Source organism: Ochlerotatus camptorhynchus, unplaced genomic scaffold (genome assembly GCF_037179485.1).
Source record: "Ochlerotatus camptorhynchus isolate MF236.1 unplaced genomic scaffold, CSIRO-AGI_Acam_v1.1 ptg000021l, whole genome shotgun sequence".
NCBI lineage: Eukaryota > Metazoa > Arthropoda > Insecta > Diptera > Culicidae > Ochlerotatus > Ochlerotatus camptorhynchus.
The window spans coordinates 485,799-513,256 of NW_027040513.1; the positions used below are offsets into that span (position 1 = coordinate 485,799).

General features: G+C 39.2%; 1 protein-coding gene across 4 annotated transcripts in view; it reads right to left on the reverse strand.

Annotated features, from left to right (window-relative positions):
* Window positions 1-14,037, reverse strand: part of LOC135704036 (uncharacterized) — a 67,235-nt gene extending 53,198 nt beyond the window's left edge. Inside the window, exon 1 of one of the 4 annotated variants that reach the window (XM_065225461.1) lies at window positions 13,870-14,037. The gene's annotated coding sequence lies outside the window, so the exon portion shown is untranslated. Of the gene's footprint in view, window positions 1-13,840 lie in introns of all 4 variants that reach the window. The other 3 variants (XM_065225432.1, XM_065225443.1, XM_065225453.1) reach the window with 3 other exon arrangements.
* Window positions 14,038-27,458: the final 13,421 nt, after the last annotated feature.

The window sequence follows — 27,458 nt, forward strand, 5'->3', positions numbered from 1 at the left end:
TCAGATTGACAGTACAAAAGCTGGACGCACTGTTTATTTTACTGCAGTGCTCCTAGCGGTCGGATCTGGAATGGTTTTGACAGCAGTTTGTTTTGAAATGTTTCCTCTTTCAGTGCTGAAAAGTTCTTCAGTCGTTGTCGTTGAAATTGGCAAAATCGACCGAGTGCAGTGTTCTCAAACGTTTCCGTGAGCGGCATAATATCGATCGTCAGGATCATAGCAAGCGTCGTAGTGGAACTAAGGTTCGGAAGCTGCATTTGAAGGTGTTGAGAACGGTTATGATATCGCCAATAAATTCAATGCCAGCCAAAGCACCGTCAAAAGGATTCGTCAACGAGAAGGAATTCGATCTTTTCGGGCCAGTAAGCAACCAAACGGGACACTGAAGCATAATCTAGTGGCCAGAAGACGTGCCCGGAAGTTGTACAACGTGGTTCTTACAAAGTACAAAGGATGCATCCTCATGGACAGTGAAACTTACGTGAAGATTATGGGCAGCTTCCCGGACAAAAGTTCTATAAAGTCACTGGTCGAGGTGATGTCCCTAGCAAGTTCAAATTAGTTTTTTTTGACGTAGGACTACGTCTGTGATTTCTATATGGGGGAACACTTTGTGAAAACCTAAAATGGAACATGTAACAAAATTATGAAAGATTTTGAACGTTAATAACTAAGCTGCCCCTGGACCAATTTCAATAATTTTATCACCAATCGATAAGAAATATTTCTAGGCACCTGTTAAATTTAGTACTAGATTCAAAATTTCACTATTGAAAATTGCACGAATTTGCAACTATTATTATGATAGTTAAAATTATCACAGATTGCCTGCGATAAGCGATTTCCCTAACACAGATTTCAAAGTTGAATTCCATCCGGTCTCACCAAACGGCGTCTATTCAATCACCACGTGGTGAGTGGTGGAGTTCTCCAGTATAATACGAAAGGCTCCCTCAGGCTCGGATTCAGTTCCAATCACCGTGTGTGGTGGTGTCCGGTCGTCGGCATCAGCAGCAGCAGCAGCAGTGCTTTCGGCACGTGGCGTTGAACATGGTTCTGCAGTACACAACGAATGGCTGCCTGCAAGCAGCGAGCTGCAGCCCACTTGAGCATCCATAGAAGAAGGAAGAAGCCACACCGCTATTGATCGGAATCAGTAACTCTTCGTGAGTCGCTGTGGGCCATCTATGCCAAGCGCGTCAACCTCATTCCAAACAACATACAGCTCACCAGCCTTAGCTGTGTTTAACACCGTAATAGCTCAGCATTACGACAAAACTGTCCTTTCCAGGACCACCATATATTTGTAAAAGAGTATTTTTTGGACATTTGTCAAGGTCATCAATCGGATGTCAGTTTCCATATCAAGATTGAGCTGAAATTAGGGCGTAACAGCTTTTTAAAACAATGACTTCTTTCGACGATGCCTTAAAAGGCAAGGCTCGCTCATACAAAAAAAAACATCACTATAAGGTAGGGTAAGACTTCCCCTACCAGACGGTAATGTTAGTTTGCGTAAGCGTGCCTTGAACAGGCATGGAAAATCAATTACATTCATTTCATGCATTCATTTACATTCATTTGCCTCTAACTTTTTTTCATCCACAGCATTTCGCAAAATGTTGTTTAGAGCTTTAATAGGTTTTGTTATTAGCTACAAGTTTTGCCCGTAACTCAAATCTGTATCTCTTATGCATCACGAATTAGAGCGGTTCTGCCCGTTACTGTTTTTCAGTGAATGTAAAATACATTCATTGAAAAACAGTAGTGGCTTCTGTTCGCACTGGTTCGTCATGCATAAGAGATACGGATTTGAGTTGTTAACAAAAGTTGTAGGTAATAGCAAAACCTACAAAAGTTTGATACATCATTTTGAGGAATTCTGTTGATGAAAAAAGTTAGGGTCAAATGAATGTAAATGAATGCACGAAATGAATGCAAATGATTTTCCATGCCTGGCCATGAATTCATAAAAATCATCGATAGAAGTCATTGTTTACAAAAACTGTTACGCCTAATTCCAGCTCTATCCAGATATGTTTAAATCTAACATACCATGTACTTTAATGCAACATTTGGGTGCAATTTCAAAAACCAAAGTCGGTCGCGGCATGAAAGTGGTCTGATTTTGTTCCATGGATTTTAATTCTGAATACGCCAATCGATAGGTTTTTTTTCTACGAATCTGTTAAAATAAAGACTTTATCATTTTTCAAAATGTCACTACTGAAAATTGCACGAATTTGCAACTATTGCTATGATAATTAAAATTATCACCGAGTGCTTGCGAACAGCGATTTCCCTAACACAGATTTCAAAGTTGAATTGCATCCGGTCTCACCAAACGGTGTTTATTAAATCACCGCCTGTGGTGAGTAGTGATGTTTTACATTACACAACGAAAGGCTCCCCGCCAGCAGCGAGCTGCAGCCCACATGAACATCCATAGAAGGACGAAGAATCCGAACCGCTATTGATCGGAATCAGTAGCCCTTCGTGAGTCGGCCATCTATATCAAGCACGTCATACTAAGGAGTATAAATAGATAGAGCCCCGCTCAAATTCCTATTCCTATACAAAACACAAGCTCCTGCTGCAGTTAACAAATAAGATTTATTATATAAGACCACGTAGTCCTACGTCACCATTGCGTACAACCCCATAGAAGTGTCCATTGTAGATTTTGACGATAAATTCACAAGAAAGTTCATAATTTGGCAAGGTATTTGCAGCTGCGGACAAAAAATCCAGGTTTTCGTGACAAACAAGACAATGGATTCCAAAATGTGCGAGCAGAAGTGCCTGAAAAAACGTATTCTTCCGTACATTAAGGCTCACAATCAACCTGTAAAGTTTTGGCCTGATTTGGCAAGCTGCAGCGGAGAAGTTCTACAGTGGTATCCATCCACCCAACTGCCCTCAATTCCACCCAATGGAGAAAAAATGGGCAATTGTCAAACAGAAGTTGAAGAAGAGTGGAAATGTGACTTGGGATGCGACAGAGATGAAGAGATGGTGAAACAAAACGTCCGATCAGGTTAGCCAACAGAGTGTCCAAAATATGATGAGTGGTATTCGAAGACAAGTTCGAGATTCCATCAAAACCAAATCGGAATAAAATTTTTCGCTATTTTTCCTTTAAAGTTCAATAAGTGACTTTCATTTTGAGTACTCAAAAATTTTATTTCATTTAGATGGTTCCGAAATACATTCGTTTTTTTGCGTCCAGATATTAAACGACTCAAGCTTTAAGCAAAAAAAAAACTTTAGCCAAGACTGCAAATCGAGTTGATCTTTGTACAAAAAGTTACTAATCTTTCACTTTAGACCAAGTGTACATGCCTGTAGGTATGCGCAGAGCAATAAGTCTAATTAATGTAATAATACAGCCATTCTATAGCAAAACGATAAAGTGGTTGTCAGATTTTCGCAAAAAATAGTAGTTTTGTTTCTTATCGCTAAATATTAGACCCGGATCAAAACGAACCTTTTTTTTTTTCGTGGAGTTTTTTTTATCTATAATTGGTTGCTGATCTGGCCAAAACCAGGCCCAGGAGACAATTTCTAGTTCCTCAGTCCCTATTATTTGCCGCTGACAAGCTGTTCCGAAGCCAAGTAGAACCTCCACGAGGCGTCCCATCATTAGTTCCATCATTCGTTGAGTCGCAGCGTTGAACCTGACTATTGGCCACGAAAAGGCTTGCCAATGCACATCAAAAATCGATTACATACATCCGAACATTTATTTATCTCAAATCGAAGGACGACATTCCGCGCAACTACAATAAACCGGACTAGTTCATGTTGATCTTCGTCAAGCTTCGTCTACAATTTGGACTTCTACATCAACACATGTCAGGCAGCCTTCAGGTTCAATTGGCTAAACTTGGTGAGTTTGTTCCATTTTGTAAATGTTTACCTTTTCAAACCAGTAACGTTGGGAGATCACCTTTTTGTGGTGCGTTACTGGTATAAGATCTACCACCGAACCCTAGTCATGACAACTTCAAACTAGGGAATCAGGATTTTCCAGTAATCAAAGGATTACATTTTAGTGCTTGTTACTTTTTATGACTTGATAATAGTGACAAGACTCGGGTAGTGACCACCGTTTTGCATTTCTATGTTGTATATTTCAAATCAAAAATATTGTTTATGTTCATATAGTTTACATAATCTTTTTCCCTTTGTCCTTCTCCTTTTTCTTTCCCTCTTCTCTTTTCAGAAAGCGAGTGATGGCGCTATAGCCATAAGCCATAAAAGGCTAGGACAAGACTTAGTGCTCATGTCCCAACCGTCAGTAGAAAATGGAGCATCACTTAACCTTTCTAGCTTTGATGCTTCCAACAACCAACAAATCATATAATTACCAAAATCGGAACGTACGGTACGAGATGTCCACGTTTCACCATATCTATTTATTGAAGGATCGTGTTTAAATCTTCGATTTAAACAGGTCCGATGTTTTCTGAATCATCTTGCCCCTTAAATGCTGCACAGTAGGCTTGGCCGTTTTGATATATGTGAAGCATCTTCGATGTGAAACATACATATATCAATTAGACAAGAAATATTATGGAGGTATATCCATCATTTCCCAGGATGCTTTCAAGAACTGGCTGTGTTGGCGTTAGATTAGATTATCGCAAAATATTTCACCCGTATTTTACATTTTGCCATTAGGTGACCATTCCTGTGTTAGGACGGACAAAAGAAATTTTTTTTTTCAAAAATGACTTTTTTCAAAAGCTTATGACTTTTGAACCGCTAAGCCGATTTTAATGATCAAAATTTCAAATGAATAGCTTCATTCCACTTCCACTACATTTTACCAAAATTAAAAATTCTCTCGCAAATCCAGATTATAACCAAATTTGTTCAAATTTAGCACCGGTGCTGGGAACCCCAATACACATCGGAAGAGCAGTGAGGAACAATGGGGTTGTGATCCACCATACAAAGTTGACCCACCCTAACCTCCACACTCACACCAACATACACACCAAAAAAAGAAAACACACTTGTTGCTCCTTTCCTGTTGCTAGTCCGAGACTGTTTCGCGTCTCCGACTACCTACTTCTTCTGTCTAACGACGTCGTCCTTATCCACACCAGCAGCGCAACGGGAAAATCACCCGGAATCACAAATCGTTATTTCAATCCATAAAATAATAAAAATGAACACATTTCCTACGAAGGAGCCCCGAGTGGGACGCAAACGAGTGAGGCACTTTGGTAGTATTTCTTTAGAATGTTGAAAAATTCATGATGAAATATTGATATCGGTTGAACCGAACCAAGTCGGAGCAATCATTCTTGTCGGTGAATTTCCATATCTGACCCTAGTGCCAATAGTCCTGAAGGAGGAGGCTGCTTCTGATTGCATTAATGTCCCAAAAGTAAGTACTTTCATTTTGGTCCCTTTGAAGCTCCATCGCTTGTAGGAAGCAGAGCTCTACGTTTTAGAATCTCTAAAACGCATCATTTCTAGACTGCCTAGCTAGCTAGATCAGCTGTGATGTGGATTTTCTCGTCGTTGCTTTCAGTGAAAGTAATAGTACGTTCAGACTACAGAGTTATAACATGTTATAGCACTATCTTGATGGTCGTTTCTGTGTTGCAATTATTTGACAACCGTTATAACATGTTATAACTCTCCAGTCTGGACAGCGTTTAACGTCGAATTTCGGCCATTACGGCTTTCAATCCCTTTCACCGACATTTGGTATGTTTTATGCTCCGTTTTCGTCATTTTTTGATAAATATGTGGATGGAAGATAAACTAGACATATAACGTGTAATCTTCAGGGTTTTTTCACGTGAGAAATGCTTAAAATATATATTTTCATTACTAGTCATGAAACCTTGGTTGATGTGTTTATTCTTCTTCTTCGCATTTCAAGCCTATTGCTTATCGTATATTAGCTTACCCGGTGCTCTCAACTTAGTGTTCTAGATGCACTTCTACAGTTATTAATTGAGAACTTTCGATTCTTGTACCATTCATACATTAGTATAATTTTAATGGCAAGTATAATCATACTCTATGCCCAGGGAAGTCGAGAAATGTTCCAACCCGGAAAAAATCCTAGACCGGACCGGGAATCGAATCCAGCCACCTCCAGCGTGGTTTTGCTTTGTAGCTGTGTCTTTATCGACAGAGCTAAGGGAGGCGTGTGTGTTTCATGAAAGACGAAACAATCAAAGTCAAGCGCTCTTTCACTCGTCAGCTTCACCGAGAATTTGGCAGGATAGGAAAAAGATACTAAGTGGAAATTTGTGTGCCCTGGCCGAAACGGTGGAAATCGAAGCGGTTTTGACTAGGCTGGATTCGCGATTAAAAAATCTTCAGCATGGCCTGGGAGCCATGATGAAGCTGGTCAACGGAGGACAGCAAACCTGCTGAATGTGATTTTGAGAACGGTTGGTATTCACCAACGATTCCCGAAAAAGGCTGGGAGACGGAACCGTTCGTTCTGACCAAGAAGGATGGAAAGCTCTACGTTCGAGGTAATAGTGATGAAAAGGGTTCAGTTCAGGAGTGCTTCCATACTATCGAAGCGTATCAGGCTAGTGGAGAGCCTCTGTCGGTGATTTTGAAATTCGTTTTGAAAGGGATGGATGAATTAATGAAATTGATGCACCCTGTCATCAACCAAGCCTTTCAATTCACGGTATTGAGGGTGTCTTTTACGACGGTCAGAAGACGGTCATTGGACAAGAAGAAGGTGATTGGAAAATTCTCGTGCAGAAGTACGTTTCCGAGCACCAGAGGACCAGGTGGGTGGAATGTGGCTCCAAACAAGTTTGCTGTACGGTGTAAATCGATAGACCGAAGATCCCAATCATCTATAGATACTATCAAGCGGAGGACCCGTCAAATAAGATCGATTCCGGCAACGCTGACTGCAAGCAAAAACATAGTAAATATAACCTCAATGACGTTGCAATCAAAATAAACTTGAATGTTTTATTCAAAGTGTTTTTTATGTTACTTCATACGCGAAGTTAACGATTTTCAGAGTTGGTTGGAAATGCTAACATGAAGCTTTAGTGTGATGATTTATTAGCTAGAGAATGATCTTTAGAAGAGGGTAGGTGGATAGTTCCGTTAGAGTACGGCAGTATGAAAATTGAATAGAAGTTGAAAATGAGCGATGAGATGATCACGTTGGTCATGACGAGAGGAGCAACACAATAGTTGGGTAAAGAAGAACTGCATTATAATACACCATCGACTGGAAATGCTCTCGCAACGTGGGGCTTTAGGTAGTGATGAAAACGTCGCTAGATCTATTCCACAGCCGCAGTCAGTTTATGAGCAACAAGAGGGACGCACATTTTTGCCTGTGGACTTGGAGACATACTTCAAGTCCCCGCGTACATCGTACGGGCTAGGCAAAAATGTGCGTCTATCCTGAAAACTGTCGCTTTAATGGCCCTTCGCTCATTTTCAACTTCTATTCAATTTTCATACTGCCGTACTCTAACGGAACTATCCACATACCCTCTTCTAAAGATCATTCTCTAGCTAATAAATCATCACACTAAAGCTTCATGTTAGCATTTCCAACCAACTTTGAATGTTTTAGTTTGATTTGACAGCTTGAAAAGAAAAACATATAAGTTTATTTTAAACATGCTTTTTATTTTATTTCAATTGAAAAGCATTTTTCAAATGAACATATTGGTTTTTGCTTACAAGCTGTCAAATCAAACAAAAGTAGTCATATTTATTTTCAATGTGAAATTTTTTAAAACAAGCGGTACTTTATTTTTATTTTAAACATTGCGTTTGAAAACACCCTAGTTTATTTTTGTGGTCAGAATAAACTGATTTTACGTTTAAATTTACCTCAAATATTTTTATTTTGATGATAGAGTTTTCTGCGTGTAAAGCTAGTACATCTTTAGTTAAAATTTATTCCAAAATACATTGATTTTTTGACGTACGACTACGTCTTTGATTTCTATATGGGGGTACACTTTGTGAAAACCGAAAATGGAACATGTAACAAATTAAGAAAGATTTTGAACGTTAATAACTCAGCTGCCCCTGGTCCAATTTTAATAATTTTATCACCAATCGATCAGAAATATGGCTACGCATCGATAACAATGCTTCCGAATGTTGATTTTCAACAAGAAACTATTGAAAGAAAATTAGCTCTCACGAGTTCAATCTCTCGAAGTCCCTCCTTTGTTACATGGTGACTTATGGTTATTTTAAACAAGTAGGTTAAGGGGCCTCTAGAAAATCTTTCTTTAAATATTTTTATTGGTGATCAACGTATAAACAATATTTAAAGAAACTCGTTTTTCTAGGGGCCACCCTAACCTCTCGTAAAAACATTATACTAAATACTTTTAGAACTTTTTACGGCGCATATTTTTGCAGAAGTCACTAATTTGCATCTCCTTTATTTAAAAGTTATGGCTAGTTTTTGATAAAAAAAAAAGATTTTTTTTAATTAAATTAAATACTTTAAACAAAAAACGCTCTCACAGTTTTTCCACAAATACTGAAAAAAACACGTTCTTTTAAATGAAATCGAAAGTTTGAAAATCGGTTTGCTCCATTTAGAGACATTGTCATTTTAATAGAACCATTTTATCGAAGAAAATCTACATTAATTTTATAAAAAAAATGGCAGCCTGGTTGCTTCAGCAAAAATATGCGTCATCATAAGTTCTAAATGTAACCAAAACAAGGTTTTTACGAGAAATGAACTTATGAAAAAATATTCGAAGAAATCTGTTTTTTATGGGCCATTCTAACCTGCTTGTTTAAAAAATCATAACTCATGAACCTTAAGAGATAAAAATTTGCTGTCTTGAGCAAAATTGCTTCGAATTGATTGCTCTACAAGTTTTAGAAAATTGCATTGGTCTATCTCAAATAATTAAAAAAAAGTATATATTTTCAAAGCTCCAATTTTGTGGACCACCCTAATTTCACTAACATAAAAAGATCGGCCAAACAATATGAAGAAACTTTCCCGAAGACACTATATACCTAAAGCTGACGGTTTGGGCGCAAACATTTTTGTCTTCCTAAATACGGCTTTGGGACCATTGTGCAGTGGATGGTCCTCCGAAAGATCCGAAACATCCGTAAAAAGGCTCAATCGATGGAACTGATCCAAGAACTCCGTTTTTTCGTAAACTCTCATAGACGTCTTATAATTATGAATTCTGAGTTATGATTGGAAAACAGACCCTGGAGACCATGAACGCTCCTCTGGAAAATAATAGACAACTCATCAGAATGAACTCGGAGTTGTGACTGGAAAATGGACCCCAGGGTCCATTGGATGGTCCTTCGGAATATCCGGAACATCCATTAAAGTGGATAGGTCAAGAAAACTGATCTAAGCACTCTATGGTTTTTTAGAACTGCTCATAGACACATTTTTTTATTTATTATCATGGATGATTTCTAGGTGGTATTTAAGTAATTAATAACTTCTAGACACTCTTAACGGAATTTTTGATGATCTTCCGGATCTTTTAATGGACCATCCCGTGGTCCCCAGTATAAACTGTCTGGTCAAAACTCCGGTTTTATTGTGATAAGATGTCTAAGAGTGCTTTCTAAAAAATCGTGGAGCTCAAGGATCAATTTCATGAATTGAGCACTTTAAGGGATGTTCCGGATCTTCCGGTGGACCATTCTGTAGTCTCCATATTCTTATTTCTGAACACAACTCCGAATACATTCCGACAAGACGTTTATGAGTGGTTCCGAAAAATTCGTAGAGCTCTAGGATCAGTTTAATGAATTGACCACTTTTACGGATGTTCCGGATCTTCCGGTGGACCATCATGTAGTCCCCAGAGTCCAAATTAAGGTCACAACTCCGAATACATTCTGATAAGACGTCTATAAGTGGTTTGAAAAATCCACGGAGCTCTAGGATCAGTTTCATGAATTGACCACTTTTCTGATGTTCCGGATCTTCCGGTGAACCATCTCGTGGTCCGCAGGGTCCATATTCCAGTCACAACTCCGAATTCATTCTGATAAGACGTTTATGAGTGGTTTTGAAAAAACCGCGGAGCTCTAGGATCAGTTTCATGAATTGACCACTTTTACGGATGTTCCGGTTCTTTTAGTGGACCATCCTGTAGTCCCCAGTGTCCATATTCCGGTCACAACACCGAATTCATTCTGATAAGACGTTTATGAGTGGTTTCTAAAAAACGCGGAGTTCTAGGATCAGTTTCATGAATTGACCACTTTTACGGATATTCCGGATCATCCACATGATCAGACTTGTATCCTACCGGAAACTGAATCGTCCCAAAAGATGGCCAACTTTCGGCTTAACAACTTCTCAGAAGACATCAGGAAGTTATCTTTTCAAATCAGTGAGATTTTCAAATTTTAAATCAAAAAATTTCAACAATGTTATTGTTTTGTTGACATCGTTTGACAGTCCACTTGACCGAATAATGTCAATTTCGTGCGCGGTCTATGCTTCGAATTGTTAAGAAATGTCAAAGTGCATCTGGTACCACTAACACTGTTTATTTTCGAAAAAGCTTGCGTTCGAACCAGGGGATGGATATGGCTGTCATATCGCTTAAGTTTGCTGCGTACCGAACATCTGCAACGTTATCAGCGGTACCATGATATGTTTTGTTGTTGTGATGTTGAGTACGTGTATTCACCTATATGTCAAACCCCTGGTTCGAACGGGTTCGTACGAAAACCAGAATGTCGTTTTCGAACTCGTTCGAATCGACTCGTTCGTACAAACGAACGATTCGAACGAAAACGGGAATAGAGGTGATATTCTGCACAAATGATACTTTCCGCCTCGTCTCATTCATATAATTCGGAAGGAAATCCTGTGAGGGTTGAATTGAATACACTTTAATACCAAAATGCACAAAACTTAAAAATTCATAAATAACAAAACATTCAAAATACACCTTTTAAAGTCGGGTAGATGAATCGAAAATACTTAAGTTGAGAGTCCCTTGAGTTCTCTTCATCAACTTTCTCTTTGAAATAAATACTACAAATTTGATACGCTTACAAATAAAAAAAATAAAAAACGGAAAGAGTTAAGATAATTGATGATTGATCAATTAAAAGAACTAAATGTTCACATTTGTTCCGTCCACTAGTGGTCCTACGTTAAGCTTCCGTTCGTGCCCCTAGGCACAGACCCTTCTACTTTTTTTGCCTCTAATGACTTTCTCCTGTTCGTGAAGTCTCAGACCTTCCTTTTTTGGTTACACCAAAATAAATTTCTTCTGGAAAACACTTCAACTTTTCCAAGAAATTTAAATGAAATAATTAAATTTTGTTTCAATTTAGATTGCTTTGTAAAAATTAAAAGTAGCATAATTATGATCTCGATAAATATCATTTTAAATTTAACAGAATAGTCTGACTACATTAGTCCTCTTGCGGTTGTCAGTTGTGCTACAACAAATCATCTGAATGGAAGTATTTATTACTTTACCAACAACGGTATAACTTTTCTTCACATCAACAAATCAGTCTTCCAACAGCGGCGTACATTTTTAAACAGCATTCGTAATTTAACTCGTGAGTAAAGCATTTGATGCAATTATGTTGGATGTAGTTGCTGGTCTACATTGTCTTTTGACGCGTATGACTGAAATATGTTCCATATCCCGGAGTAATACTCCACCCTATGCCACATGGTATTTCAGGAAACACCTCGATACACGTGGCATTAGCCTGCTACAATGAACGACCGTGCCTCGGCGGGTCAGAGATGATTATACTTCATTTAAATTAAATAATATAAGGTGCCTTGACACTGTTCGGAGCAGCTTAAATTACTTTAAAAAATAGAAAACTAAGGTTAAGCCTAGCTAAACTCTCAGTAAATCCATCTTAAAGTAGATAAATTAATGCTAGTATTTTCCCAATCAAACTTCAACAATTTGTCACCGTTTAAGTACACTCCACGTTTTCATTGAAGATTTACTAGGGTTCACCTTCAGTGAAAACATACGATTGTGGCTCTAAGGTGCAACAATTGTAACGTTTGATCGGGAGCATAATAGCATTATTCTATCTATTTTAAAAATAGCTATCTGCATTAAAAAAATGAACCATGCTCCAAAGAGCGATCCAAAGGTATATCACGTGAATTTTTCAAAAATGTGATAATATTTTTCAATAGATAAATATTACTCTAGGAAATCCCACACATTTAATAGGGATCATGTCCAAATGGCTAAATGTAAGACACTAAAATGGCATTGAATTTGTACATTGGAATTGAACGAAATTAAAACCCTTCTCAATTTTCTATTCAAATGATTTAATTGGTGAAGTTCGGGTAATCCCGGAAAATTTTACATATGAGTAAAATTTATTCTTCTTCCTGTTTTCATTGCTGGCTCTCAACTTAGAGTTTTTTGAAGCACTTCCATAGTTATTAATTGAGATAGTTCTATGCCAACCAACTTATGAATTTGTATATTGTATACGTATCATTGTGCGTTAAATATGCCCAGATTCAAACTTGCTGCTTCTTCGCATTTCAAGCTTATTGGTTATCGCATATTAGTTTATTGCGTGATCTCAACTTAGTGTTCTAGATGCACTTTTTTTTTTTTTTTTCCTTTGGTTTGTTTTTTCCGTCGATCTTGTTTTCCGTGCTGAGCACTAATGCTACCGACGTGCCAGGAAGGCAGCTCCCACACCTGGACCCTACCTATCGACACATCAACTCATGAACCGGGGACCAACGGCTTTACTTCCCATCCGAAGGAAGGCGTGATCAGAGATGTTATGCCTCAGAACATCCCGGCGGCGCCGACTGGGATTGAACCCAGGCCTGCTGGGGTGAGAGGTAATCACGCTTACCACTACACCACCGGCGCCGTTATCTAGATGCACTTCCAAAGTTATCAATTGAGAGCTTTCGATGCCTGCACCATTTTTGCATTAGCATGATTGTGTGACAAGTACGATGCCCAGGGATGTCGAGAAATGTTCCAACCCGAAAAATTCCTAGACCGTACCGGCAATCGAACCCAGTTACCTCCAGCATGGTCTTGCTTTGTAGCTGCACATTTACCGACTGAGCTAAGGAAGCATATACCATGTTATACCATGTCTTAACTGACTAGGCTGTATGAATCATGAAGTCGAATATGAACTAAATTGCAGCAAAACATGTTTCGGGAACATTTCTGGGAACGTATAATCATCCAACTTGCATGGAAGAATGTCCACTATTTCGTACACGAAATAGATTATGGAATATGATTTCGACAAAAAGAAACAAAGATTAAACCTAAGAAAATTTCTGAACCAACATTAAGAAATTTTCTGGAACTTGAAAAATATGCGAAAGTAAGCATTTTTTTTAATGGAATGAAGCGCTTGGGAATTAATACAAGAAAAATCTTAATGATTGAAACATTCCAATTCCAAAGATTCCAATTAAATTAGTCAAGCTTCGATTTTCTGCAAATACAACGTATAACCGTTTTTTGATTCGTGCAAATATCCCAAAATCATCAAAAATACTAGTTGCATCACCAGCAGAAATCCACATTCCGATTCACCCGACAGTAGACCCAGCGCTAGCGGCAACGATCGCACACTTGCCGCTGTCATTCCAATTTTTCGCGAAAATTTATCGCCACAAAATCGTTTATTTACACTTTTATCTCATCTGCTAGCACAGGCCACAGCGCCAGAGGCACCAACAAAAGTAGCATTCTTCTTATACACTGAAATCGCACACCTACACTCGCAGTACTAGTGGCCAGGAGGCGACAGCAATGTAATTTTCCACGCTTCGACGAGCGCCACCAGGTGCACTTTTCTTATCCCTTACAATCAAGTCCAAAGAACACACCTACAGACAGGTAAGACGATATCCAGCAATGGAAACACACGTGTTCCGGTATGTAACGGTGGTGAAATAGCACGCGCGTGACAAATTTCGGCACTATCTTCTAGCCGATGACTCAAAGCGGCGCGGGAAAACCTGCGGACGTTCAATCTAACTCGAACGAAGGAAAACGACTGGCCCAACCGACCGACGAACCGAGTCCCAAGTGGGAGGTAGTAACTACTTTATTACTCGAACAAACGGAGAGGCCCGGTGCCATATGGTTTTCCGAAGGAGTTTTCTCTCCCACACCGGTTGGTTTGGTGTTGCTCTCTTGCTGTAGACTGGTTTGTAAAATTTCTGTGAGCTGCGGCTGGATTGTTGCGTACTTAAAAATTCAACAGTTTTTGGCATAACAGTCCCATTAGCATTTTTGGCGAAAATGAGTTATACATTGGAAACGATTGTTTAGTACCACCGCTCTACAATGTACACGAAAAGTTTCCTATTTTGTTCAGAAAATGTCGCGAAAAATAACAAAGCTTCGTTGTCCCATCCATGAGAACCCATAGAGAATAAATTCTTCAACAACATTTTTCTCAGCTTGCTGTTTTAACGAATGTGACAGCTATGCTGAAAAGGGCAGTCAACAGCATTTGGAATGTACAGTCGAATAGAAGAATTACATTGAATTTCTATGCTGCAAATGGTAATTTCTATGAGTAGATGTTTTTTCTTTGTCGAGTTGTGGATGTCAATTCATAATAAATTTTAATTATTTGTACAAAACCACATGTTGAACCAGTCTCATGACGCCACTCTCACAATTTAGAGCGAAGGGAAAACAACAATGCCGCTGCTCCTGAATCAACACTGTGCAGTGGAGCGAGCACGTGCGCGTATGAGTTGAAATGAGTACGGACCGAAGGATGCACAAACCTCCGGCTCAGCAATATTTTTAACATCAAAACATTTTAAACTAATTTAATGAAGGCGAAGAAAAATAGCCGCTAAAAACACAAACAACTGGCTCCGGTAGGAAAACCACTAGCTTAGGGCTACTGCTGGCTATACATTCACGTTACACGTTACCTACACATATTCTCACTTCACTCACCCAGTTACTCCTCCAGCAGCGTGCGGTCGGTCGTTAGGCTCACTGAGCCGAGAAGGAGTTTTACGGTTGAGTACGGAAAAAATAAGGTAACATAACTACTACGCTACAAACTACGAGTGTAGATAAGCGGTAGCCAGCCAGCGAACGATTACACGCTAACTTGAAAGTACCCATTAATGGTTGAAAAAGACCCATTTTGAAGAAAAGTGGCTTAACTCATTAAATGAGTAAATTTTTTACCCATTAATGAGTATCTGTTACCCATTAATGAGTAATTGTTAATCATTAATGGGTAACAGATACTCATTAATGGGTAAAATTGTTTAATCATTAATGAGTTAAGCCACTTTTCTTCAAAATGGGTCTTTTTTTACTCATTAATGAGTACTTTCAAGTTAGCGTGTAGAGGAAAGTTGATGAAAAAGAATTGAAATGTCAACGTTTGTTTTCTCTGTATAAGCAGTGTGGCCAGATTATTTTTTTCATTATCGGTAGCCTCTCAAAACTTTTATCGGTAGTTATCGGTAGGTCGTCTGAAGAAGGCTTTCCCGATACTTGAAACCTTTGTGAGCGGGGGGAGGGGGGGGAATGGCGTGTCGAAATCAATCCAGCTTTCCATGCTCGGTAATGGCGGCCTGTTTGTATGAATAAATGTATCCTTCACTGTGCTTTTTGACACTAACTGGAGGGCGTATGTTGTTCCATTTTCTTCTGTTCCTGGGAGAGGGAAAGGGAAGGGATTGAAATTCGAACATCCAGATAGTGTCAAAAAGCACAGTTAAGGATACATTTATTCATACAAACAGGCCGCCATTACCGAGCATGGAAAGCTGGATATTTCTAATTCTAAGGCTGTGGTCCATTTGGTGAATTTTCACTTAAATTTGACACTTCGAAACTAAATTATAATGTTCGAAAATCCCTCTGTTGTTGATCGGCCAATTTTCGAGAAGGTGTGTGTCAAAATTGATTCCTTGTCTGTCAGATATAAGTCTGCTGGAATAGCAGGTTAATTTGGAAATTTTCCATCTGTCAAGTTTAAGTGAAAATTCGCCAAATGGAACACAGCCTAAAGCTAATTCAAGCTGAACATTGCATTAGGTTCTAAGTAACATTGACATATGCTCTTCGTCGACTTTCTCTTTGTATCTCCACGGCCATATAAAATTCCAAGGTATTTTCAGCACACAGATCAACAAAAGAAGTTTTTATTTTGCATCTCATACGACAAACACAACATGAAACGATAATGTGCTCATGTTAATAACGGAAGAGAAAGTCGACGAAGAGAATCGATCAATGTTACTTAGGACGTAATGCAATGTTCACACTTAAATTTTTTCGCCGAGATTCCAACAGCCGAGTATTTCTGCAATTAATGTGCCTGAGATTCAGTAAAACAATTGCCGAGACTCAGCTAACAATAACATTTTGCTGAGATATCAGCTAACAAACAGATATTTTGCAGAGATATCAGAAAAAGCAAATGCCGAGGTAATCGGCTGTTGGAGATTTTACCGAGCTAGATTTTTTTTTTTTTAATCCTCTTTGTCTTTATTAAAATTAATTATACATAGTCATGTAGAAATCTAAATTTTGTACATTAAGGTTTTCGATTGGAGTTTCACTTACAAATATAATGTATCTGACAAATAATTTTAAGGTTCTGCTTAAGGTACGAGGATTTACTCCTCGCAGCTCCGGAAATTGTAGTGTTTTGAATAGTTGATTTCTCCTTATTCCTATGGATTCAATTTGCACAGTTATTCGTCTCCACAAGGATTCTACAGTTGGGCACGTCGAAAACTTGTGTCTTATTGTTTCCTCAGCTTGGCACACATCGCATGCCGGTGTTGCTATGCGATTTTCTCTAAACCGCAAAAAATTATGATCCAATTTGTCATTGCAAAGCAAGTAGTATACAGCTTTTTCTTCCGAAGTGAGAGCTTTATGATTGACATTTTTCCATACTCTCTCCCAATCCCGCTGTACCGAGCTCTCGATTCTATTTTCCGGAAGTAAATCTAGATTGTGAGCATAGATTTTGTGTGCTGTTGACTCCTCAGTTATTCGACTTAGTAGCTTGAGCACTTCTGCGATGATCTCCTTAAAATGTGACATTTCTTCTGGAATTGTTCTTAGGACTCTGCGTCTCCGTACTCTATTAGCGTAGTCCTGTTGATATAGAAGCACCTCCTTCGTCTGTTGAAATCGATTGGCCATAAGAGATTTAGATTTCCTGATCGGGTAGTGAAGACCAAGGCCACCCTTGGCTTTAGTTTTAATTATTTGTTCATACCTAACTCTATGTGGTACTCCTATCCAAATAAATTTGGTGATTTGCTGTTTCAGAAACTTTCCAATACTTAATGGTAGTGGCAGGATAGAAGCAATATACCACAATTTGGAGCAGATGTACGTGTTAATGAGCCAAGTCCGCTGTTTAATGTTCAGAAGCCTGGCACGATTTATCCATAATAATGAAGTTACGCTCCGTTTTAACTTCGCCCAGTTAACTGCAACTGTGTGTTCGATTGTAGTTTTATAGAGGACTCCAAGAATTTTCACTTGTTCACTGATGATAAGCTCCTCTGGTGAAGGAATTCCTGCTCCTAGTTTCAGGCCAACTGTTTTCTGAAGATTTAGACGTGCTCCAGATACTTCCCCAAACTGACGAAAGCAGTCTATCACTAACTGTGTTTTGCCAGTGTGTTTGATGATGATAGTTATGTCATCAGCATAGGCGGTGATGGACTCACCTGTATCGTTGCATATTTGTGAAAGCTGATCTACTAGGGGTTGTAAGTACACTACAAACAGAGTCATACTTAATGGGTCTCCTTGGCGAACTGAACAGTTGATGTCGAAAAATTCTGTTAACCTCCCATTGACAACTAGCTGTGATTTGGAGTGTCTCATAATAGTCGACATAAGATTCACGAAATCGCTGTTGATGTTCATTTCCCGTAAAGTTTTTGCCAGAAAGTCGTAGTTTACCCGGTCAAATGCGCTGCTAAGATCACAAGCCATGACTAGTCCATTCTGTCTCGTGCGGTGGGAGTGTCCAATCTCATCCCGAATCAAGCAGGTTGCTTCGAAAATGTTCCTTTTCCCGTTGCTGCATTTTTGTTCGTTGGAAAGAACCAATGACACTACTTTATTAAGCCTTTCTTTCAAAACTCGACTCAAAATCTTGTATTCCACGTTCAGCAGTGATATTGGACGGTAAGAACTGATCGAGTTGTTTCCTCCTTTTTTGTGAACTAGTACGATGATTCCTTCTAATTGTTCTGGACGTATTAAGCCATTCATCATTTCATTGATAATTTCCACTATTTCTGTTTTGATTGTGTCCCATAACTTCATGAAAAATTCTCTGGTCAATCCATCCTTCCCGGGTGTCTTGTGAGGAACAGAGAATCTGATGGCATCGTAGATTTCGTCCTCAGTAATCCGGTCCATTATTCTGTTGTTGGCTTCGTTGTTTTGGGGGACTGCTCTTGTAGGATGGAAGGTGTCTCGGTTTTCCACTTCTTCACCCGTGAATAGAGACCGATAGTGCTCGTAAACAGCTGTTTCGATATCATTGGGATCATTGAGTATTCTCCCGTTGATCTCTAAATTTTCTATTTTTGCTCCTGCCTGGCGTTTACGATGATCATCGATTTGGAAAGTTGAAACCTCTTCATCCGGTAGATGACGAATTGACTCCTTCCTGAAGAAACCGTTGAATTCCTTTTGCTTGCGTAACATCACTGCTTTGATCCGGTTTATTTCTGCCGTGTTGTCGTTCTCTAAGTGTGTAGTATATGCTCGATTCAAACACGAGTAGTAGAATCCCAAGGTGTTGTTGTAACCAGTAAAGAACTGATTATGCTTCCACTTGAAGAATGAAACCAGCTTTCCCTTGGCGAAGTCCACCCACCAGTCGACCCACGATCGATAATTCTGCCTCGTCCTTTTCCAGTACGTCCACTTCCTTTGCAGTTCTTCCATGTTGCTGGCGGTTAGCAAATTGTTGTTGAGCTTCCATGGGGGATGAGGAGGACGTTGGGATACGAAAGGAAACACAACTCTCATCACCACAGCCTTATGGTCGCTGAAACAATTCACCTGAATCCTGCAGTAACGTATTCGGGTTACGATAGGCTGGTTTACGTAGATAGTATCTATCCGTGACATAGAAGGCCCACGTACAAAAGTGTAATCGTTGAAGTTGTTGAATAATCTCCACGCGTCAGTTAGATTTTGAGCTTGGACTAGTCTTTTTAAATTTGGGCTAATATTGGTCGCTTCAGTAGCGTCTCGTGTATCGGTAATCGAATTAAAATCACCGGTTATTATGAGGTAGGTAGCGGTGTTTAAAACATACTGTGGAACGACACGATTGAAAAAATCTTCCCTCACATATCTGTTATTCGTTCCAGACGGTGCATAAATGTTGACTATAGTAACTGTATTTTCAAGTGTGGCGCGCACCAATCTTGAATCTAAGCTTTTTTGAATTTGAGATGTCCTAATCCCATGTTTAACTAACACTGCAGTACCTCTTCTGCGTTCGTCAATATTGATTATGGATTCGTAACCAGATACACTAATATCATGACACGCTACCTCCTGTAAGCACACTACATCTAAATCAAGCATCCGCACGAAAGCTGATAGAGCAGCAAGTTTTGTCTGGCTTTGTATTGCGTTTATATTAATTGTGGCTAATGTGTACGAACGATCAAGAGAGGGATCCATTATTTTTTGATTTACTTGCCTCTCGTGATTTTGATGCTGTTGTTGCCTTCGTCGCAGTTCGGCTACTCCGTCCTCGAGTCTGCATCCCTTCTTCGTCGACGATCATCTCCGTAGAATCGTTGGACTTATTGGTTGTTGTGATTGTAGATGGGTTCCCGTGAGTTACTTCTCGATCTGCACTGCTGACCACTGTATCTCCGTTTCTTCTCTCAGTTGATGAGTTTCGATCTTCGGTGTCGGTTTTCGCTGTTTTTTCTCTTCTCTGCTGTTCAAGATCGTCGTTAAGCACTGCCGGACGTTTAGTGAGGTGTTGTTGCTGTTGTTGTGCTCCCATCGGCGTGGGGACACTTGTTGGCCGTTGCGACTTACTTCCTTCTGCTGGAGACCTTTCCTCGGTGGATGGAGCTTGTGTTGGTAATTCGTTGTTAGTGTTGTCGGATGCAATGTCTGCGTACGTGGTGACCGAGCGCTCTTCTGCGGCCAGCCGAGCCCTATTTTCAGCACATCCACGACCCTTGTGCATCATATTTCCACAATGGCGGCATGTCTGGACCTAATTGTCATAGGTGCAATATGTACTGTACCCACGAATGCTTATGTACGACGGAATCGCTCGGCGTAATTGCATCCTGATGATCTTCACTCCGCTTGGTGTGTTCGGAAACCTTGAAGATTTGCACATTTCATCCTTGATGTTCAGTACATTGCCGAATTTTTGCATGTGTTGTTCTATCCATTCTGGTGGCATCCGACGTGGAAGATGATGCAGCTTGATATCGATGCCGCCATCTTCAACGAAGAGTCGTATTTTGTGTGGCTTGTTTTCGCATACCAGCTCTCGCCTGCCGTCGAATTTTTGGATGACTTCCTGGACCTTGTGCTGTGTGAGAAGCTCGATGTAGACCTTCCCTTCGGTCAGATCGATCTGGATCGCTTGTACTTCGCTCGGTGTTAAATGGAGTTGCTCCGCAATGAATTCATAGATGAGCGGATACTTTATGTTGCGGATTCCGCGGATGTCCATGAATACGGTGTGTAACCTTAGTGAATCCATGGTTGCTGAGGGGAGCTTATACCAGGTATTAAGCTTTTAGACCCCTGGAGTGACGATTTTTGTTATAAAACGCGATTCGTCAGAGAGCTAGATTGACTTCGACCTGTACTGGTTGACGTCGACTTGAATACTTGATTAAGTGTATTCAGCTTGAATTCTGACTACAAGGAAAACAAAACATAGGTATTGAACATTGTTCAAGATTACTAAAAATCTGTGATTCTCGGTAGGAAAAGTGAAAAATCAGTAGTTTTTAACCTTTTGTCTGTGAATCGGTAGGCATCCCGAAAATCGGTAGGACTACCGATAAATCGGTAGGTCTGGCCACCCTGTGTATAAGTGAAACAACTAGGGTAGGTGTACCAGTACCACACGCAAAACAAATCGGCATGTACATCAATGAAGAGCTTTTTGAGTGTGTTGATTTATCTCCTTTTAATTCCATTATAATTGCTTATCTTTTGACAGATACGCGTATTTCGTCTACTACTTGCAGATTTCATCAGTTCCAAGTACTCACACACAAGTGTACACCAAATTTAAGTCTAGATCTCTTGCATCATCTGCGTATACTAACGATAAATCTTACGGCAGTTCTACCAATGATAACGTACAAGAAAGTTTGTTATTCCAATAATTAATATTTTTGTATAAAACCTCTACAAGGTTCCAACTTTATTCGAAACTATAGCCTCCACCCAGCTTTCCCCAAACTGTTTACGTTGCCCATAAACTAGAAAACTACAAATAGGTAAAAAAATGTCAATGCAGTAGTAGTAAAGTATATCTAGTTCGTTTATTTCAAAGGCTCAATCGCGTTAGCTTTACGGAGCCGATAATTCATTGTTCTTTGTTTGTAACAAAATGCACTTAATTATATGTCCAGTAGGAGTTGGGCCGAATACTCGCGGCTTACTCGAGGTTAGAGGGGTACATTGTCGAAGGATAGGAAAAGAGGAGGAGCTTGGGGTAAGGTTTCGTTGTCTCATCAAAGCGATGTCGCCAGTATGAACGGTAGTGTGGTTCTAGATTTGTCTGGAGTTCGACCAGCTATGGTGACCAGTGGGCGACGATGAGACTCATCGAGACGGGGGACAAGACAAACAAAAAATAATAAAGAGATACAAAAGACAAACGAATTAAATTCTTATACATATCTGTACAAAAAGCTAAAAAGCCTGTAAATATTTGTGAAAAAACTAAAAAGTCTGTAAATGTCTGTAACGAAAAAAAAAAGTCTGTGAAAAAAATAAAAGTCTGTGAATCTGGCATCTCTGAATACGCTGGTGAAATGTGGTCCTTTTCCATCTGTTCCACTGAGAGGCGAAGAGGGGAGAAAAGCTTTTTAATCAGTAGCTGTCAAACATTGTAAAGAACGCTTTTCATATACACGAAGACCACCATTACCGAGCATACGGTACATCCATCCTATGAAGTAATGTCATTCTCATGTTGACTACATTTCTCATGGTGACATAGGAAAGGTGGGAGCATATAGGAAAACAAGAGTTTTCGTGTTTTGATGTCCCTCAGTTGAGTTTTTAAATCAAACACATTATCTGTTCATTTAAATAAAATGCGAATGAGCTTTTACTGATTTTAAAACATAGTCAGATCAGCGTACAATATTCCCACCTCTACTAAGTTTTATACACACCTTGTATGAAAGCTTCTGTCAAACACTGTTATTGATCTACACTGAACGAAAACATCCGCAATACTTCGAATGATTATTGCATTGGTCGAGCCCTTTAGCAATATGCTTTGGAATTTTGGATGATTGCCTTATGGTTGAATTCGTCATCAGCTGACGAGCATCCATATGACTGTCCTCTAAATAAAGGATGATAATTATTTGAAAATTGGCTGTACAACATACAGTGCTTAGAGGATATCAGTTTAATAATAGGATGCCTTGCAAATGCTTATAATTGGATTGATAGTTCGCTTCCCAAGTAACCAACAAGCCCGTTAATCGCCTTTTTTGGTATATAAGGCTGCTATACGACTGATATAAAGTTCGGAAACCCTATATTTACCTTATATCGCAAAAAGGGCGATTATCGGGTAGTTAGCGGGCTTGGTGGTTACTTGGGTTGTTTATATTTCCATATTGAATAGCCAGGAACAGCCATTCCATCATGGATACAAATATCTTTTGTTGATAGAGGAAACTTCCTCCACCACAAAATAGACAATCTTTGGTTCCTACGCTTTACATCATCGTTTTGGAGGATTTGCGTTATGGGGCTGAATCAGTACAGTTTGCATTTCAATTTAGGATGACAATCATTCTACATAGATCATTACGTATTTCAACTGAGGTCCATTCGCTTCTCGTATCAATTTTCATCCTGTATTCGAGAGGAGCATCATCTGATTACAAAACAATCGTCGTCCGGTTGCAGCTATGATTCGAAAAAGCAATTTCGATGTTTCGATTCGAATGGTCTGAGGTTTCATTGGAACAGAGCATGATGTTTTGGTACAGTGTAAGAGAAGAGGAGACAATACGGAGGCGAAAACGAACCACTTTTCTGTCAAACGCGAACCAGCTCGTGATTGATCGATTTGAAGTGCGTAAGATAGAGATAGAGATAGAGATAGAGATAGAAATAAAAGAGTAAGAAGGCAATTGTCTCCCCTTCCTCTTAGTTATTGATATAGGACCAGTGGCTTAAACATTCATTCAAAGTTTAAATCAGATCGAATTAAATTCACAAAAATGGCTCCGAAAATTCCCAAAGAATTAACTTGTAAGAAAACAAGGAAACGTTCCGTTCTTGTTTTAACCGACAAAGTAAAAATAATTCAGGATGCAGGACAAGGGATGTCCATAAAATCAATGATGCATGAATACAACATAAAATCGCGAGCAACAGTTAGTGGCATCATTCGTGCGAAGGAGAAAATAATGTCGAATATTGCGGAAGTTCAAGGAAATATTGGTAAGTGCATTCTTGTCAAACTCTAAACAATTTCTCATGTGTCAAACGGTTCACAGCTAATCGAAAGCGTTGCCTCGATATCCAGCGGTAGACAAGGCGTTATACGTTTGGTTCCTGCAAAAACGGCAGCTAAACGTTCCTGTAAGCCACGAAATGCTTCAAGTACAGGCTCAGAAGTTCTATTCACAGATGATTGGTGAAGGTGAATATGGTAACCGAGGGTATGTTGACAAACTTATCAAAAGGCATGATATTCGCCTTCTTAAGATAACTGGGGAAAAACTGTCCAGCAACCTTGCGGTTATCGACCAATATGTTGTAGATTTCTTGCAAGAAATACGTTGTCGTAACTTGCAACCATATCAAATTTTCAACGCTGATGAAAGTGGCTTTTATTTCAAAGCAATCTCATCGACAACATACGTCGACCGGAATTCTGCCAGTGCTCCTGGTAGAAAAGTCAATAAGGAGCGCATAACTTGTATGCCCTGAACAAATATGGACGGTTCTTTGAAGCTTCCACTCATGTTATATAAATGGAAAATACAAAAATCCTCGACCATTGAAGAACCTAAAGGATCTTCCTGTCTACTACAGAGCATCCAAAAATGCGTGGATGACGAGGGAGTTGTTCAAGAATTGGTTTTTTGAGCAATTCGTCCCGCTAGTTACTCGTTTTTTAAAAGGACTAGGCCATCCTGTGAAAACTGTTCTCGTATTGGATAACTGTTCGGCTCATTATAGTACAGACGAATTGCGAACAGATGACGGAGCCATATTTTGCAAATTTTTGCCACCCAATACCACAACTGTAATCTAACCGATTGATCAGCATGTTATTCAGATGGTGAAGGCTCGTTACAAGAAGATCATGACAAACGAGATTCTTGGAAGAGGTGATGATTTTCACGATAACGTCAAACGCATCAACATCAAAGATGTCATGTTTTGGATTGCCCAAGCATGGGAAGCTGTTCCGGAATCTGCCATTCAGAAGTCCTGGAAAATATTGTATATGGAGACACCGGGTGATGATGAGGACGACTTTCCATTGTCCGTATTGCAATAAAGGCTGAGGAACATAATGAATAATATTAACCAGGTGGAAACAATTGACGAGGAAAATGCAGAGTTCGAGATCCTGAAGGCCAATGAAATCGTTGAGAAAATACTCAACCCATCAGTTGATAGCCATACATCGGTTAATCCTGAAGATGAAAATGTTAATGTTTCTGATGAAGCTGCTTTGAATGGAGCTGACGTTCTGCTTAGGTATGCGGAAGAGCAAGGTTGGTTGCTTAACACCCAGTTTTCTTAGTGTAAAATGAGAGAAGACATCTTGAACAACATAGTAACCACAGACAAACAGACATAACTCTAGCAAGTTGTTCATCGAACAAGCATTTAACGGTCAATTTAAAAGTATCGTAGTTGGTAGTACCGCCACCTGTGGCGCGCATAGTCAGTTCCCTTGCGTTTGACGTTTATACACTATCGCCATCTGTTCAGTGTACTACCCACCACAGTGTACTCAACAGATGGCGGTAATGTTTTAGCGACGATGTTTTAAAGTGAGAAATATTCAATGTGTTATGTCTGTTTGTCTGTGTAGTAACTATAAAGACTTGAGAAATCTCAAGAGTGAATATCTTGTTTGATGCATTGCTTGTTATGCAAACATGAATTGTTTTTTATTTCATTTCCTAAACTGACTTTTTTAACTCGAAAACTACACGATGTGATAAATTCCATTGAATTCTCAACAAGTTGAATGTTACTAAATATATATTCGAAGGAAAATAGAATGCTAATCATAGATTATTATCAATAAATTTGAATAGGACCATGCATTTGTTATTTAAAACGATTATTCCCCTGGTAAATTCAATCTCAGAATATTTTACATCTAAGAAAAATGTGTGCATCTTGTATGATTCATAGTTATGTTTAAATGAAATTCTCCTTACTCCTCCAACAATTGCTAAAGAAGCCTCTTTTGATTTTTATTTTTTTTTTTCACTTTACCCCTAATCACCGCTTACATAATATTTCATTAATATCTCAATTTCGCGTTGCTATCAACGGTAATTACCGATTCATTCATTAAATCATGCATTATTAGTAATAAATGTATTGTGAACTGAAAAAAACGAAGCTGTTGTTCCTACAGCAGACTGTACTGCAGCTTATCTCCGACGGGATTTCCTTTTGTGCAAGAAAAATATGATTTTTTTTTTTAAGAAAGGCTGTTTTGCATCTCTAGGTGAACAATATTACCAAAATATGCTATATTTTCTTATAATTTATCAAAATAATGCAAAATGAAATGTGTTAATCATGCTATGATATAAGATACAATTCGTGAAATCAAAATGTGTGTTATATCGAAGTTTACCTGTACTAGACATTAGCAGAAACACATAAATCGACTAGTAGTAAAGTAGTAAACTTTTATATTTTTATGCTTTGCGAAAGCATTTCAATCCGTACATCAAACCAATGATTTGTGACGAAACTGTTAAGAAAATGTCGCTTATGCTCAGGGGAGCTAGTACTGTTTAGAAAATATCTGTCAAGTTATAAACAGAAAATCTTTAAACAAGTCTGATCCATTTGCTGTCTCTCAGATATGAGAGAATCAGCAATGCGTCTCTCTCTGTCATAATTCAACCAAAGGCGTAGCAAGGATTCGGAAAAGAGAGAGGTGAACATTTTTGTAATCGTTTATTAGGACGAATTAGAGATTCCTACCCGGGACATCATTTTCATTTCCTGATTCCCTAGAAATTGGTTGGACATCTGTTTGAACAGAAGCCGTGCATGCATTTTCACTAGATGTAGATCACAATACCAGAACAAAATACTTACTTGATTCACTTGGGAAATTAGAAAAACCTGTCTAGAGGGCCTCCCTTAGCTCTGTCGGTAAAGGCGCAGCTACAAAGCAAGACCATGCTGGAAGTGGCTGGGTTCGATTCCCGCTTCGGTCGAGGAATTTTTCGGGTTGGAAAATTTCTCGACTTCCCGGGCATAGAAGTATGATTGGACTTGCTACACAATCATATCAATACAAAAATGGTACAGGCATCGAATGCTCTCAATTAATAACTGTGGAAGTGCATCTAGAACACTAAGTTGAGAACACGCAATAAGCTAATATGCGATATGCAATAAGCTTGTAATGCGAAGAAGAAAAATAAGAAGAAGTCTAGAAGAGTTGGTAGAAACTCACGGAAGAAGCTGAAAAATCCTTCCAAAGGGTGGCCGTCCAAAAAAATGAAAGCAGCTTTTGAGGAAATCGGAAGAAAGTTTGAGGAAAAGTAGGAAAAGTCGTCTGGGGAAAGATAGATTAAACTTTCGAGGAAAATAGGTTGAAATACACTTCCAGAGGGAGAAGCTAAAGGGTGTTACGTTCAAAATTTGGTCGACTTAAACTTGGCGCATTTCTTTAAATCGAGCATTTAAAAAACCTGAATAGCCGTGCAGAAATATGCCTCTATTATGATTTTGACATTTGCTCTTTAGTTATTAAAATGACGTCCAAGCAAAAGGAGCAACACGCATCGCGAAAATCCGAACTACTCACACGAAACCTACGTCAAAGCAAACTTCCTGGGCAGGAGTTTAATGCGGCAACCGGAAGGGGAAAGGGGGCTTACATTTCCAAGCATATGAAACTGTGAAAATCGACAGAAGGTCCAAAAATCTATTGCAAGCGAGAAGCAGGCAAACTGGCGTTCTGCTGCGAACAAAGTG